Source organism: Hyperolius riggenbachi, chromosome 4 (genome assembly GCF_040937935.1).
Source record: "Hyperolius riggenbachi isolate aHypRig1 chromosome 4, aHypRig1.pri, whole genome shotgun sequence".
Classification (NCBI taxonomy): Eukaryota; Metazoa; Chordata; class Amphibia; order Anura; family Hyperoliidae; genus Hyperolius; species Hyperolius riggenbachi.
Genome location: NC_090649.1, coordinates 205,895,758 through 205,907,478, shown reverse-complemented (window position 1 = coordinate 205,907,478; position 11,721 = coordinate 205,895,758). Strand labels below are relative to the sequence as shown.

Genomic DNA, 11,721 nt, shown 5'->3' with positions numbered 1-11,721 from the left:
CTGCAGCTAGTTACATATTCAGCAAGGAGTGATTGGGCAAGGGTGCAGGGTTTCCTAGTGCATGCTTCCTTAGTGGCTGCAGCTCTCAAGCACTTTGAGTCCAAAATTAACATTATTATAAGTATAAACAACCAAACTCAGGGAAGCAGGTAGCTCATTGAATGGCTAATGTCACAGCCAGCATATGTTCTCTGCTGACTGCCTTTTGTTGTTTTAAGAAAGTAAATTACAGCACAGACATTTGGGGGATGCAGAACTTTATAAACTGTCCTTGTACCATTATGCTTTAAGTTTAACTTACTTTTTTTTAGGTGATTTTGACTATTTACCTGACCTCTGTCCATCTAGAAAAAAAACAGAACGACCTGGCGAGTTAATCTGGCACAGATAACGGCAAGGGTGACATTCCGGCAGAATTGCTGAAGACTGTGTTGGACAAAGTTATATTTCAGTGGATTAATTTTTAACAGAGGTCATAGTCCAAGAGAAGGACATCGTGGTGTCCGGAATCTCCAGTCCCAAAACCTCTGAACAATACAAAATGTATTATTCTTTATATTTCATGAGGTAAGTAACAATCAAGATATTCTACTAGTACATGTTCAGCAAGAGTCATGTATAAACAAACATCCCATTTCAACATAGTAGCTGTTCTCAGTGCATATATAAGATTTTTTATTTTATTTTTTTAAAACCCAAAATAAGGGAACAAAAATCTGTTTATACCTGTACTCCAGTATTTATATAAGCATATTTGTATATACTGTACTTTGTGTATTGTGATAGCACTTACAAATAAATAAACTACTATTTCAGACGTGGGGAAAGTTAGGGTTCATTCACACTAGTAAATGCTCTGAAATGCATTAAAATGCATGTAAAAATGCTTGAATTTGTCAGTTTTTGTGCATTTCATCACGTATTTCCATGTATTTCCACGCGTTCTTATGAGTTTTACTGCATTGTCAACCCACTGTGAAGTGACATAGAGGGAAAGTAAACCAGCTGATTCATGGGCTTATCTGCATGGTCCATGCGCTGAAACTCACACAGGCATGCATTTCTATGTGTTTCTGTGAAGTTTAATCACCCTCGACCAGTTGAAATGCACTGCTCAGCAATTCACTGCTGTAGTGTGAATGTTAAAATGAAAGTCAATGGACTTTCATGTTACCATGTTTAACGCACAGTATGTGCAATGCGTCAAAACTCACTGCAAAGCACATAGTGTGAATGAGCCCTTACATGACCTCTTAACATAGGAAGCATAGAATGTACTGCTCCTGTGTAAGGGAGAGACTCTTTTCATGTCATCTTCCTAAAAGGAAATAAATAGCTAATTTATTTAGTCGCGGCCAGTCTGACGCAAGTGAAGTGCGCTATTTACATATCTCTCAAGCAACCGCCGGAGAGATACGTACAGTGCGCACTTCTCTTACACAGACGGGCCGCGACTGGAGGAAGTAACAGGACCCGGTACAGAAGATGGAGAAAACTGAGAATGGCGGCGTGGGAGCGATCCGAGCGCATGGGGCTGGAGGAAGCCCCAGGTATGTATAACTGTTTTTTTTTGTTTTGTTTTGTTTTGTTTTTTTGCCTCAACTCTAGTTTTCTTTAAGTCTTAAAGTACATTTTAAATACAGGCATCTGAGACATATGTGTATGGTATCAAGAATTACTTGTGTAACCTTATTTTAATTTACATGGAAGACAGTATTTTCCATTTCAAAACCTGTTCTCCAGTATCTCAGCTTTCTTCCATTTTTGTTCATTTTGACATATTTAATATTAAAACATTTCTCCTGAGTAAATGTTTGGAAAGTGCATGGACATGAATATACTGTTCACAGGTTGGGAGATCAGGTTGGGAAGACATCAGTTGAATTTCAGGACTTTAAATGTGTTCTTTCCTAAATAGAATTGTTTTAATGTCAGAAGAAATGTAGACTGTTCATCCAGTGACTTATTGGGCTTGATTCACAAAAGAGTGCTAACTGTTAGCGCGAATTTTCGCATTGCGCACAATCGTGAATTTTCGCGTGAAACTATAACTTTTTGTGTGAAAACAATATCGATTTCGTGCGAAAATTCGCATTTGTGCGCGAAACTGTTATCGTTTCACGTGAAAATTTGCGATCGCGTGCAATGCGAAAATTTGCGCGAAAAATGGCCGTGCTAACAGTTAGCACTCTTTTGTGAATCAAGCCCATTGCATGGTTCACAGTTTAGTAATCCAAGAAGAATCCCAATGGAGGTGAAAGTACAGCATTCAACTACAAATAAAGGTGGCCATAAACTGGTCGATTTGCCATCAGATTCGACCAATAGATAGATCCCTCTCTTATCGATTCTGATCAGAGAGGGATCGTATGGCCACCTTTACTGCAAACAGATTGTGAATCGATTTCAGCATGAAACCGATCACAATCTGTGGAGCTGCCGCTGCTGCCGCCCCCCCCCCCCCCGGCGCGAGTCCCCGCTGTCTTCTTCTCTGCTCCGGCTACTGAACTTCCTGTCCAGGGGAAGTTTAACCACTTGAGGACCCACCCTTTACCCCCCCTTAAGGACCAGCGCTAGTTTGATTGATCTGTGCTGGGTGGGCTCTGCAGCCCCCAGCACAGATCAGGGTGCAGGCAGGGAGATCAGATTGCCCCCCTTTTTTCCCCCCTATGGGGATGATGTGCTGGGGGGGTCTGATCTCTGCTGCCTGCGAGTGGCTGGCGGGGGGGGCACCTCAAAGCCTCCCTCCGCGGCGAAATGCTCCCCCTCCCTCTCCTACCTGGCCCCCTTTGGTAAGCCGGGCTGCACAGGACGCTATCCGTCCTGTGCAGCCAGTGACAGGCTGTCTCCTGTCACATGGCGGCGATCCCCGGCCGCTGATTGGCCGGGGATCGCCGATCTGCCTTCGGCGGCCCGCAGGCTATTCACGGAGCCCCCCGCCGTGATTTGACAGGAAGCAGCCGCTCGTACGAGCGGCTGCTTCCTGATTAATTAGGCTGCAGCTGGCGACGCAGTACTGCGTCGCTGGTCCTGCAGCTGCCACTTTGCCGACGCACGTTATGAGTGTGCGGTCGGCAAGTGGTTAAACAGTAGAGGGCGCTCTACTGTTTAAACTTCCTGCCGGGACAGGAAGTTCTGTGTAGCTCTGGAGCCCGAAGCGGTGAAGAAACGGTCTGGAGCCCGAAGCGGAGAAGAAGACCAGGGGACTCGCGCCGGCCGGAGCAGGTAATGTATACCCGCTGTATTGCGTCGGTCGTCGGGCATTCGAACGCCGCTAACGACGCACTCCTGAGCCGCCAGCGACCAAGAAAAATCTTCCGCACGGATGGGTCGACAGGATTCGACAGGAACGATCGATTTCGGACGGAAATCAATCGTTCTGTCAGAGGTGTGCGCGGCGATTTCACAGCCGTTTTGATCACTGTGATCGAAACGGCTGTATATCGGCGGGAAAATCGTTAGGTGTATGGGCCCCTTAACAAAAGTGAGTAAAGTGTTTCAATCTACAAAAAAGCTAATTTACCAGAGTTTTTATGTTGTTTTTTGGGGGGAATGGTATTTGTGAAAGGATGACTCTAGGACACCTGAAGTGGGAGGGATATGGAGGATGTCATATTTATTTTCATTTAAACAATACAAATTGCCTAGGTGTTCTGCCTCTAATTGTTTTGGTCATAGGCCCTGAACAAGTATGCAGATCGGATGTTTGGCTGAAGTTTGATTTAGACACTACCGATGCATGCACCGATGCAAGTCCAGCAACACCTCTGTCAACAAGCAGCTGCACTATGTTACATTTAAACAAGGCAACATGATTACAGGAGGTAAGGGGTAAATATCTGTATACTTAGAGATGGTCAATTATATGCATATAATTCTGGCCATGATCTGACCATTTCCACACCCCCTCTGTTATCTTCTGTTGAGCACACAGAGAGCAGGTGAGCAGGATCACCTGTTGTCACAGGAAAAAATATTGGCTGGTGCCACCTCACAGTTCCTCTCTGAGGGCTGGTGCACACCAAGAACACTTCTGAATCAGGGGCGTAGCAATAGGGGTTGCAGAGGTAGCCACCGCATCAGGGCCCTTGAGCCAGAGGGGCCCTCCCTCAACTACAGTATTAGCTCTCTATTGGTCTTGTGCTCATAATAATCACTTCTATAGATACTTTGAATAGTGGTAATCATTAACAAACTGTTCCCTTTCCCCTTCTTGCACCTCTGACACTGCAGTTGCTATTGGCAGGTTTTGGTGCACTATATCAATTGCTATGTATAGAGTGCTTGGGGGGGGGGGCATTGTAAAACTTGCATTGGGGCCCTTAACTCCTTAGCTATGCCACTGCTTCTGATCGCTTTTAAAAATGACCGCACTTTGAAAAGCGCTTGCTAATGTATTTAAATGGGATGGATCACACCAGAGCCATGTGATTTTCTCCCAAACGCAAACATGGGTCCTGCAGCATTTCTGCCGATTTCTGAAGCAATTCGGCCTCAATGTTCAGTACTGTATAGGAAAGTGGAACCGACGAATCGCTGCACATACCCGCTGCAATCGCTGTCACCGCCGCATGTCGGGAACCTGGGCCCCCCACTCTGCCGTCTTTATGACAGCAGAGTGCCTGTGAGCCGGTCAGGAGCCGCTTTTTTTATTGACTCCTGACCCTGTCTTTCAATGTAAGCCAATGGGAGTTGCTTACATTGAAAGACAGGGCCAGGAGCCAATGAAATTGGCTTCTGACCCGCTCACAGGGCTCTGCCGTCATCATCAGACAAGCAGAGCCAGTGAGCTGCGGCGAGAGACGGCAGGGATTAAGCAGTGAGATCGGCGGGAACAACAAGCGGCGGATGTGCGCAGCGGCAGTTGATTGAAATCTACGCCCTGCCAGCCAGGTAACCACCAAAACAGGGCGTAGATTTCATTCAGCTCGGTCCTAAAGTAAAATAATACCAGTTGCCTGGCAGACCTGCTGATCTACTTGGCTGCAGCAGTGTCTGAATCACACCAGGAACAAGCATGCAGCGAATTTGTCAGATCTGACAATAATGTCAGATAAACCTGATCTGCTGCATGCTTGTTCGTGGTTTATGGCTAAAAGTATTAGAGGCAGATGATCAGCAGGACAGCCAGGAAATGTGTCGCAGTGCTCATGTGCGTACCAATGGGGATCCCAGTGACATCCTGCCCAACAGGGAGTATATCACTGAGCAGGGGCGGCGTTATGCATATGACCACATCAGCGCACTCTGCTGCAGGGTCTTAGGCCTCGTTCTTATCTACCTAACGCAGATGGCCGTGCGATCAGAACGCAGCGCATCCGATCGCACGTCATCTGCGCCGCTGATCCCATCCACTGACAGTGATGGGATCAGCTCTGCGCTTCCGGGCAAAATGCATGCAGCAGTACGCAAGCGCTTCCCAGCGCATCGTACTGCTGCGCAGCGCAGTAGATGTGAACGGTAGAAGGGCAGTCCATGCCCTCCTACCGTTCCGGCGGTACGCATGGTGTCAGCGTTGCGCAGCAGCGCTTAAAAGCGCCCTAGATGTGAACGAGGCCTTATGGTTGTCATTTTTTGTGTTGCGGTGAGATGCGGCAGGAGCATCGTATACCCACCATATCACACAAAAAATAAATAAATACTAAAACTAATTTACTACGTCTTTATTTAGTCTTTATTCTTGTCTTCTAGTCTCATGTGAATACACAAATGTATTCTTGCAGAAACAATAGCCTCTACTCATGCACAGCAGATTGCCCAGTTCAGCTTGAAGGATGGTGCAGGAGCAGAATGAGAGCTGCATTGTTAGGTAGCAGCAATAATTCCTTCTATACCGGAGCTGTGTACACAGGATGATTACACTAACATTTTTTGCATACACAATAGTCTCCGTTGTTCCTTTAGTTTTGCTGCTGATCTGGCCATAGACAAACGTGACACAGGAGAGAGGGCAAAGCATTGCCTCTGCACTGAAGTCTCATGAAATACATACTGTAAGCACGACCATATACCAGCTGTAATTACAGCATAATAGCTAGCATTAAATGTATGTGAGCACAGTAGTGTAAAGGAAGGGCACTTTCTATTCTCATTTCCTCTCTTGAACTGTAGAGAACAGAAACCTAGTGCGTACCAAACACAAACAGTCCAGCCATGATAAGAGTGCCAGGCAGTGCTGTGCTGCTTCTCAGGCAGCTGCTGTCTGTTGCAGGAAGTTGCCCAGACAATAATTCTGTTTTATCTAAAGATGTTATTTTACTTTAACCCATAAGGGCCTATCTCCACTCATTTTTATGCAGGGGTTGTCTGACAGTTTTCCATTGCTGTCATTTGTTTTTCTGCATGTGAAAAATGCATTCAAGTGTGAAATAGCCCATTGCATTGCAGATTTCCTGTGCAGAAAAACTGACAAGTGGAGACAGGCCCTAAGGTAGTATATATTTTGGTTCTGTCACATGGCATTTATACATTTCTTATAAGATATTAGTCACCTCATTTTTCTTATTAGGGAATATTCATGGTGAGGGGTTTGTACAGTTTATGATTTGCTATATCAATAATGATGTAACTAAAGCCTTGTACACAAGTCAGATGGTTCTTAGCTGAGCCAGCCAGTTGGGGCTGCCTCTGCCAAGAATGTAGGATGTGTACAGCGGCACCATGCATAGGCAATTGATTTGGCCCAGTCAATCCTCCACCCACATCCATAGCAAGGCTAACAACTCGTCTGTGCAGAACTCAGGCCTGAGCTGTCGAAGAGTAGTCCAGACCTGATCCCTGTGGGTGACAGTAATTGTGTGTGTGTGTGTGTGTGTGTGTGTGTGTGTGTGTGTGTGTGTGTGTGTGTGTGTGTGTGTGTGTGTGTGTGTGTGTGTGCGCACTTAACCTCAACTTGGGCCTAACTTTTCGACATACCAGGCTGTTAAATTACATGGCACTATAAAATGAATAGGCTATAGGTATGCTGTAAATAAGTAGCTCTGAATGCAGGTCATACAAAGAAATGATTTACATATTCATTCACTGTCCTGATGTAATGCATCCTGGATGGGTTACCTCTTGTTCAGGCAAAGTTGAATATTTTATAGTAAACTCCAAGGGACCTGGAAAGTAGTTTACTATATCACAAATTGTCATACGTAAAGTGTACCGGAGACAAGTTAATATAAATGATTTATACATACCTGGGGCTTCCTCCAGCCCCATCTGCAAGGATCACTCCCACGCCGCCGCCCTCAGTCTTCTCCAGCTCGGGGAACGGGTCCTGTAACTTCAGCCAGTCGTGGCCAGTCTGTGCAATAGAAGTGCGCCCTCTATGTATCTCTCCGGCGGTTCCCAGAGAGATACGTAGAGAGCGCTCTTCTCTTGAGTCAGACTGGCTCGTGACTGGCTGAAGTTACAGGACCCGATACTGGAGCTGGAGAAGACTGAGGGCGGCGGCGTGGGAGTGATCCGTGCAGATGGGGCTGGAGGAAGCCCCAGGTATGTATAAATCATTTATAAAATAAATGTGGCAGCCTCCATATCCCTCTCACATCAAGTTCCCTCTAAAGGAAACATCCGAGGTAGACGAAAAAAATGAGCTACTTACCTGGGGCTTCCTCCAGCCCCTGGCAGCCGATATGTCCCCCACCGCAGCTCTGGAGTCCTGGGATGCCCTCTGTTTCAGATGCCGACCTCGCCAGGTCGGCATCTACTGCACCTGCGTGAGCGCCACTGTCAATCACTCTCACGTTTCTGGAGTGTTCTGCGGCTGCCAGCGGCTGGAGGAAGCCCCAGCTAAGTAGCTCTCCTTTTTTTTTTCTACCTCGGATGGGCTTACACCTCCCTAGTGACCAGGCTATTTTTTACAATTTAGTGCTCTGCATCTTTAATAGCTTGCTACAGAGCCATATAACGCAGCACACAAGTGAATTCCCCCCCCCCTCCCTTTTCTGCCCACCAACAGAGCTTTCTGTTGGTGGGCTCTGATCGTTGCTGCGGCTTTTTTTTAATATTATTAACTTAATTATAATTAAATGGTTAATAAAAATGTACATTTTCTTTTTATTTCTCACCTACTGGTGTTTTTGAGGTAATTCATGCAGACCCGGAGTAGTGTGCAGATAGTGAGCAGGCTACAAGTGGCTGCCAGTCCTCCCACTGACCACGGCTCATGGGTCTCCAACTGATGTATGATGCATGTTCCCGCCCACTTTCCAGTATAGCCGAATACGGAATACTGCAGGGGCTAAAATCAGATTTTCTATAATAAAGGCTCTATTATATCAGGGTTTACTATACCGGGTGTTACTCCCATATACTTATAATGGTTCTTGGCCAGGACCTGGACATTTTAGTTACCCAAAGTTTTACTATATCAGAGTTCATTATAACAATATTATACTGCAAATATTTTCTCTGTTACAATGGAAAAAAATACCCCATAGTGGGTCACATCTTTCCAATGTTTGGAAATGTCTGGTCACTTTTGCACTGTTGTGGACTAGGACTACATTGTCAAACTGCACTTCTAGAGGATAGAAATAGATTTGCAGAGACTGCAGTTTGACCACTGACTGGACAGGAGCTGCAACTTTACATTGTGATGCTGATTTACTTGCTCACTATTGTGGCAAGCCTGTTTTACTGGTCTTCTGCCTATGCACACGGATGCTTGTAAGAGTGTGACTCTTCCTGTGACCCTCCATGTAGTCTAATCACTGAGGTTTTTTCTCTTACAGCGTCAGCAACTGAACAGCAAATGAGGTGTGGCTAGATCAGTGTGGTGTTCTGCCAGATACAGGCTAGGTTTCCACTTGTGCGTTTTGTGTCAGTTTTTATGCTCAGAAAATTTGCATAGATTTTAAAACTAATGTTAGTCAATGCAGCCGTTTCCACTCTATGCGAATTTTTGTACACGTTCGTACAAGTGAAAAAATCTAAAGTCCTGTATCATTTTTTCGGACATTGCGTACGATTCGCATACAGTGCTTTGTATAGGCAATGCGAATTTTCGCGTTACTTGTCCGAAAATTCGCATTAGATCCATGGTTACAGGAAGTTGTCACCAGTCATGACTAAGCTGTTACTAGGCAGATTAGGCATATTTAACTAATGTGAATTTTCGCGTACGAAAATTCGCATAAAAACGCGTAGAAATTTACATGCGAATTTTCACCAATCAGAAAAATCTTATACGATTTTTTGCAGGCGAAAATGTAACGCTACAGTGGAAACGTAGCCACAGAGGAGAGGGACGCAGATGACAGATCAAAGAACCTGAGGGTGGAGCAGGCGGAATGTATGGGAGAGGGGGGCATATACAGGCGGGCTAATAGGCTAGGTATGACCCACAAACCACCAGTTGGACAACAATGCAGCAATGCATTAAACCATTATTGCACGGGTATCAGATGAAATGATTCAAGCAAGAAACCGTAATATCTATGAGCATCATACTAAAACAGACAGTTGTTTTGAATAAATAAGCAATTCTTTAATTGGCAATCTGAAGGTTTTTTTTCCCCTGCAGAGTGAGGTTTTTTTCTGATTCACAAGTATGAGACATTGGGACTAATTTGCAAAACTTTTCTGATGAATTCTCAGCATACTTATGTTTTATTTCACTTAGAAGTAGGAATATTTCCTGCGTTAAATAATTATGGAGATATTATTTATGAGCTAAAACAGATAAAGAGAGATGAATAATGAGTGAAGACTGATAATGAGAGAAAAACAGATAAGGAAGTATAATTCATGAGTTACTACCACTTTATCTTGTATACTGTCCTTGACTTGTAATATCTATACTGTCTGTCCTTGTATAGTTTAACTTTTCAACCAAAAACAACGTTCTCAAATGGGCACCAGCTGGTTTTAAACTGCCAGAGCTTGCAATTAAAAGACATCATAGTACAGTTGAATGTATCCAATCGCAATACATCACCATTCCGGTGTCGCCACCCACAGAGACCTGTCCGGTCGACAATTGTTTCGCTAAAGTAGCTTCCTCGTGGACCGCTGCTCTCCGCGGCGGGGATAGTTTAAGGTACCCATAATTCACACTATGTCTGAGCAGATCGACCAAGAGACAGTGCTCTCTCTGATTGACTCTGATTGGAGAGAGATCTGTTGCCTGCCCATACATCAGCAGACCGATTCCTGAGAGATTTTAGCATGACATCTCTTGGGAATCGGCCTTGTGACGTGGCCTCTGCTCCCCCGGGCGCTGTCTCCCCTCGTGTACATGTCCCCCCCCCCCCCTCCGCATTAATATTTAGACCTCTCCACCGCTGTGTCCATACTGCTTTTCCAGGTTTGCGCCCCACGTGGTTGCCAGTGTTCCCACGTAGATGCCGGCGCATATTGCCAGCTCATCATGTGGGGCGAGAAACCTGTAAGAGGAGTCCGGACACAGCGGCGAGCAGCATGACAGGTAAAGTATTAATGCAAAGGCACGGGTGTGTGTGTGTGTGTGTGTATATGTACACTAGGATGGGACAGTGGCCGGGGGTTTCCGTCTCATTCGTAGTTAGCGATTGTAGCACAACGTTCCCGTGCACACACGATTGAACATGTCCGATCGGTACATTCAACCAATTTTTTACCAAAATTTGGTGCGTCGTCGATCAGGCATGCTTTTGGCTGCACCGATTTGCATCCGATTTCATAATTATCAAATCGGACTGTCGATCAGCCGCCAAATCGCCTGATGTATGGTCACCTTTCAGTAACTGTTTGTAAGTGCAAACTTATTTGGCCAAATAAAATTGATTCAGATTCATAAGATTAGTTTTGTAAAATCAACCCCATTAACAGAAACCAAAAATAACAATGGTTTCATTTTCAAAGTGATATTTTCAGTACAGACTTGCACCAATGGTTAGCCAAAACAATTGTTTCTGATCATCTCATGCAATTTCCCATATGTACTATGGACAAGTAAGGACATGCAGGAGCAAGTTGCACTGGGGAATGGTGCAGGGGAGGACTGGAACCTTTTGGCCTGGAGGGAAAACACAAACTAGAGGCCCAGTTGCAAGGGAGCCCCAGCCCAAATGGGGTCACACGTGCTCCACATGCTATATACCGGTAGTCATGTGGTCGCCAATGCAGAAAAGCATCAAGAATACTAGAGGGACAGCATGACAGGTAAAGTATAAATGCACAGGCACCGTGGGGCACATAATACATTTTGAGGGACAACGGCCATGGTTTCCATCGCGTTCATAGTTTGTTATTATCGCACTTCACGACCACATCAGCCTGAGATTTCCCAGCATCTCGGATTGAACTACTTTCCACCCGAAATAAGTCAAATTGTTGATTGAGCATGCTTATGGCGGCACAGATTTTAATCCGATTGGATAATAATGATTGAAGCGGTTGGTGGATTGGCCAGCCCTAAATCATTAAATGAGAGGCAGCCTGGGGGGAAATCTCCCCTCTTCCCCCCTGGCCAGTCCTCCCCTGGAATGGTGGTAAGACGTTGCTTTCTAGCATGCCCAATTGCAAACCATGTTTCTGCAGATGTTTGAAGACTTCTCTACCTACTTTGCAAAGGTGATCCTAATCTATCATGTGAGGTGGCCAATGATACCAATACAAGTGTGTACGAGCCCCTAAGGATGAAGTAAAGCGAATATAAGGCGGGATGCAGTCCCCCTTTATACTAATGAAATTCTTAAAACAGTCCAGATACACCATGGACCATCACATCCAAGAGTCAGCTAACAGCCG

At 45.3% G+C, this 11,721-nt stretch overlaps 1 long non-coding RNA gene across 1 annotated transcript in view; it reads left to right on the top strand.

The window, feature by feature from the left end:
- The first annotated feature begins 353 nt into the window (after nucleotides 1-353).
- LOC137571719 (uncharacterized) overlaps nucleotides 354-11,721 on the top strand; it is a 230,080-nt gene continuing 218,712 nt past the window's right edge. Inside the window, exons 1-2 of the long non-coding RNA XR_011031414.1 lie at nucleotides 354-567; nucleotides 3,679-3,824. This is a non-coding gene — a long non-coding RNA (uncharacterized lncRNA). The remainder of the gene's footprint in view (nucleotides 568-3,678; nucleotides 3,825-11,721) is intronic.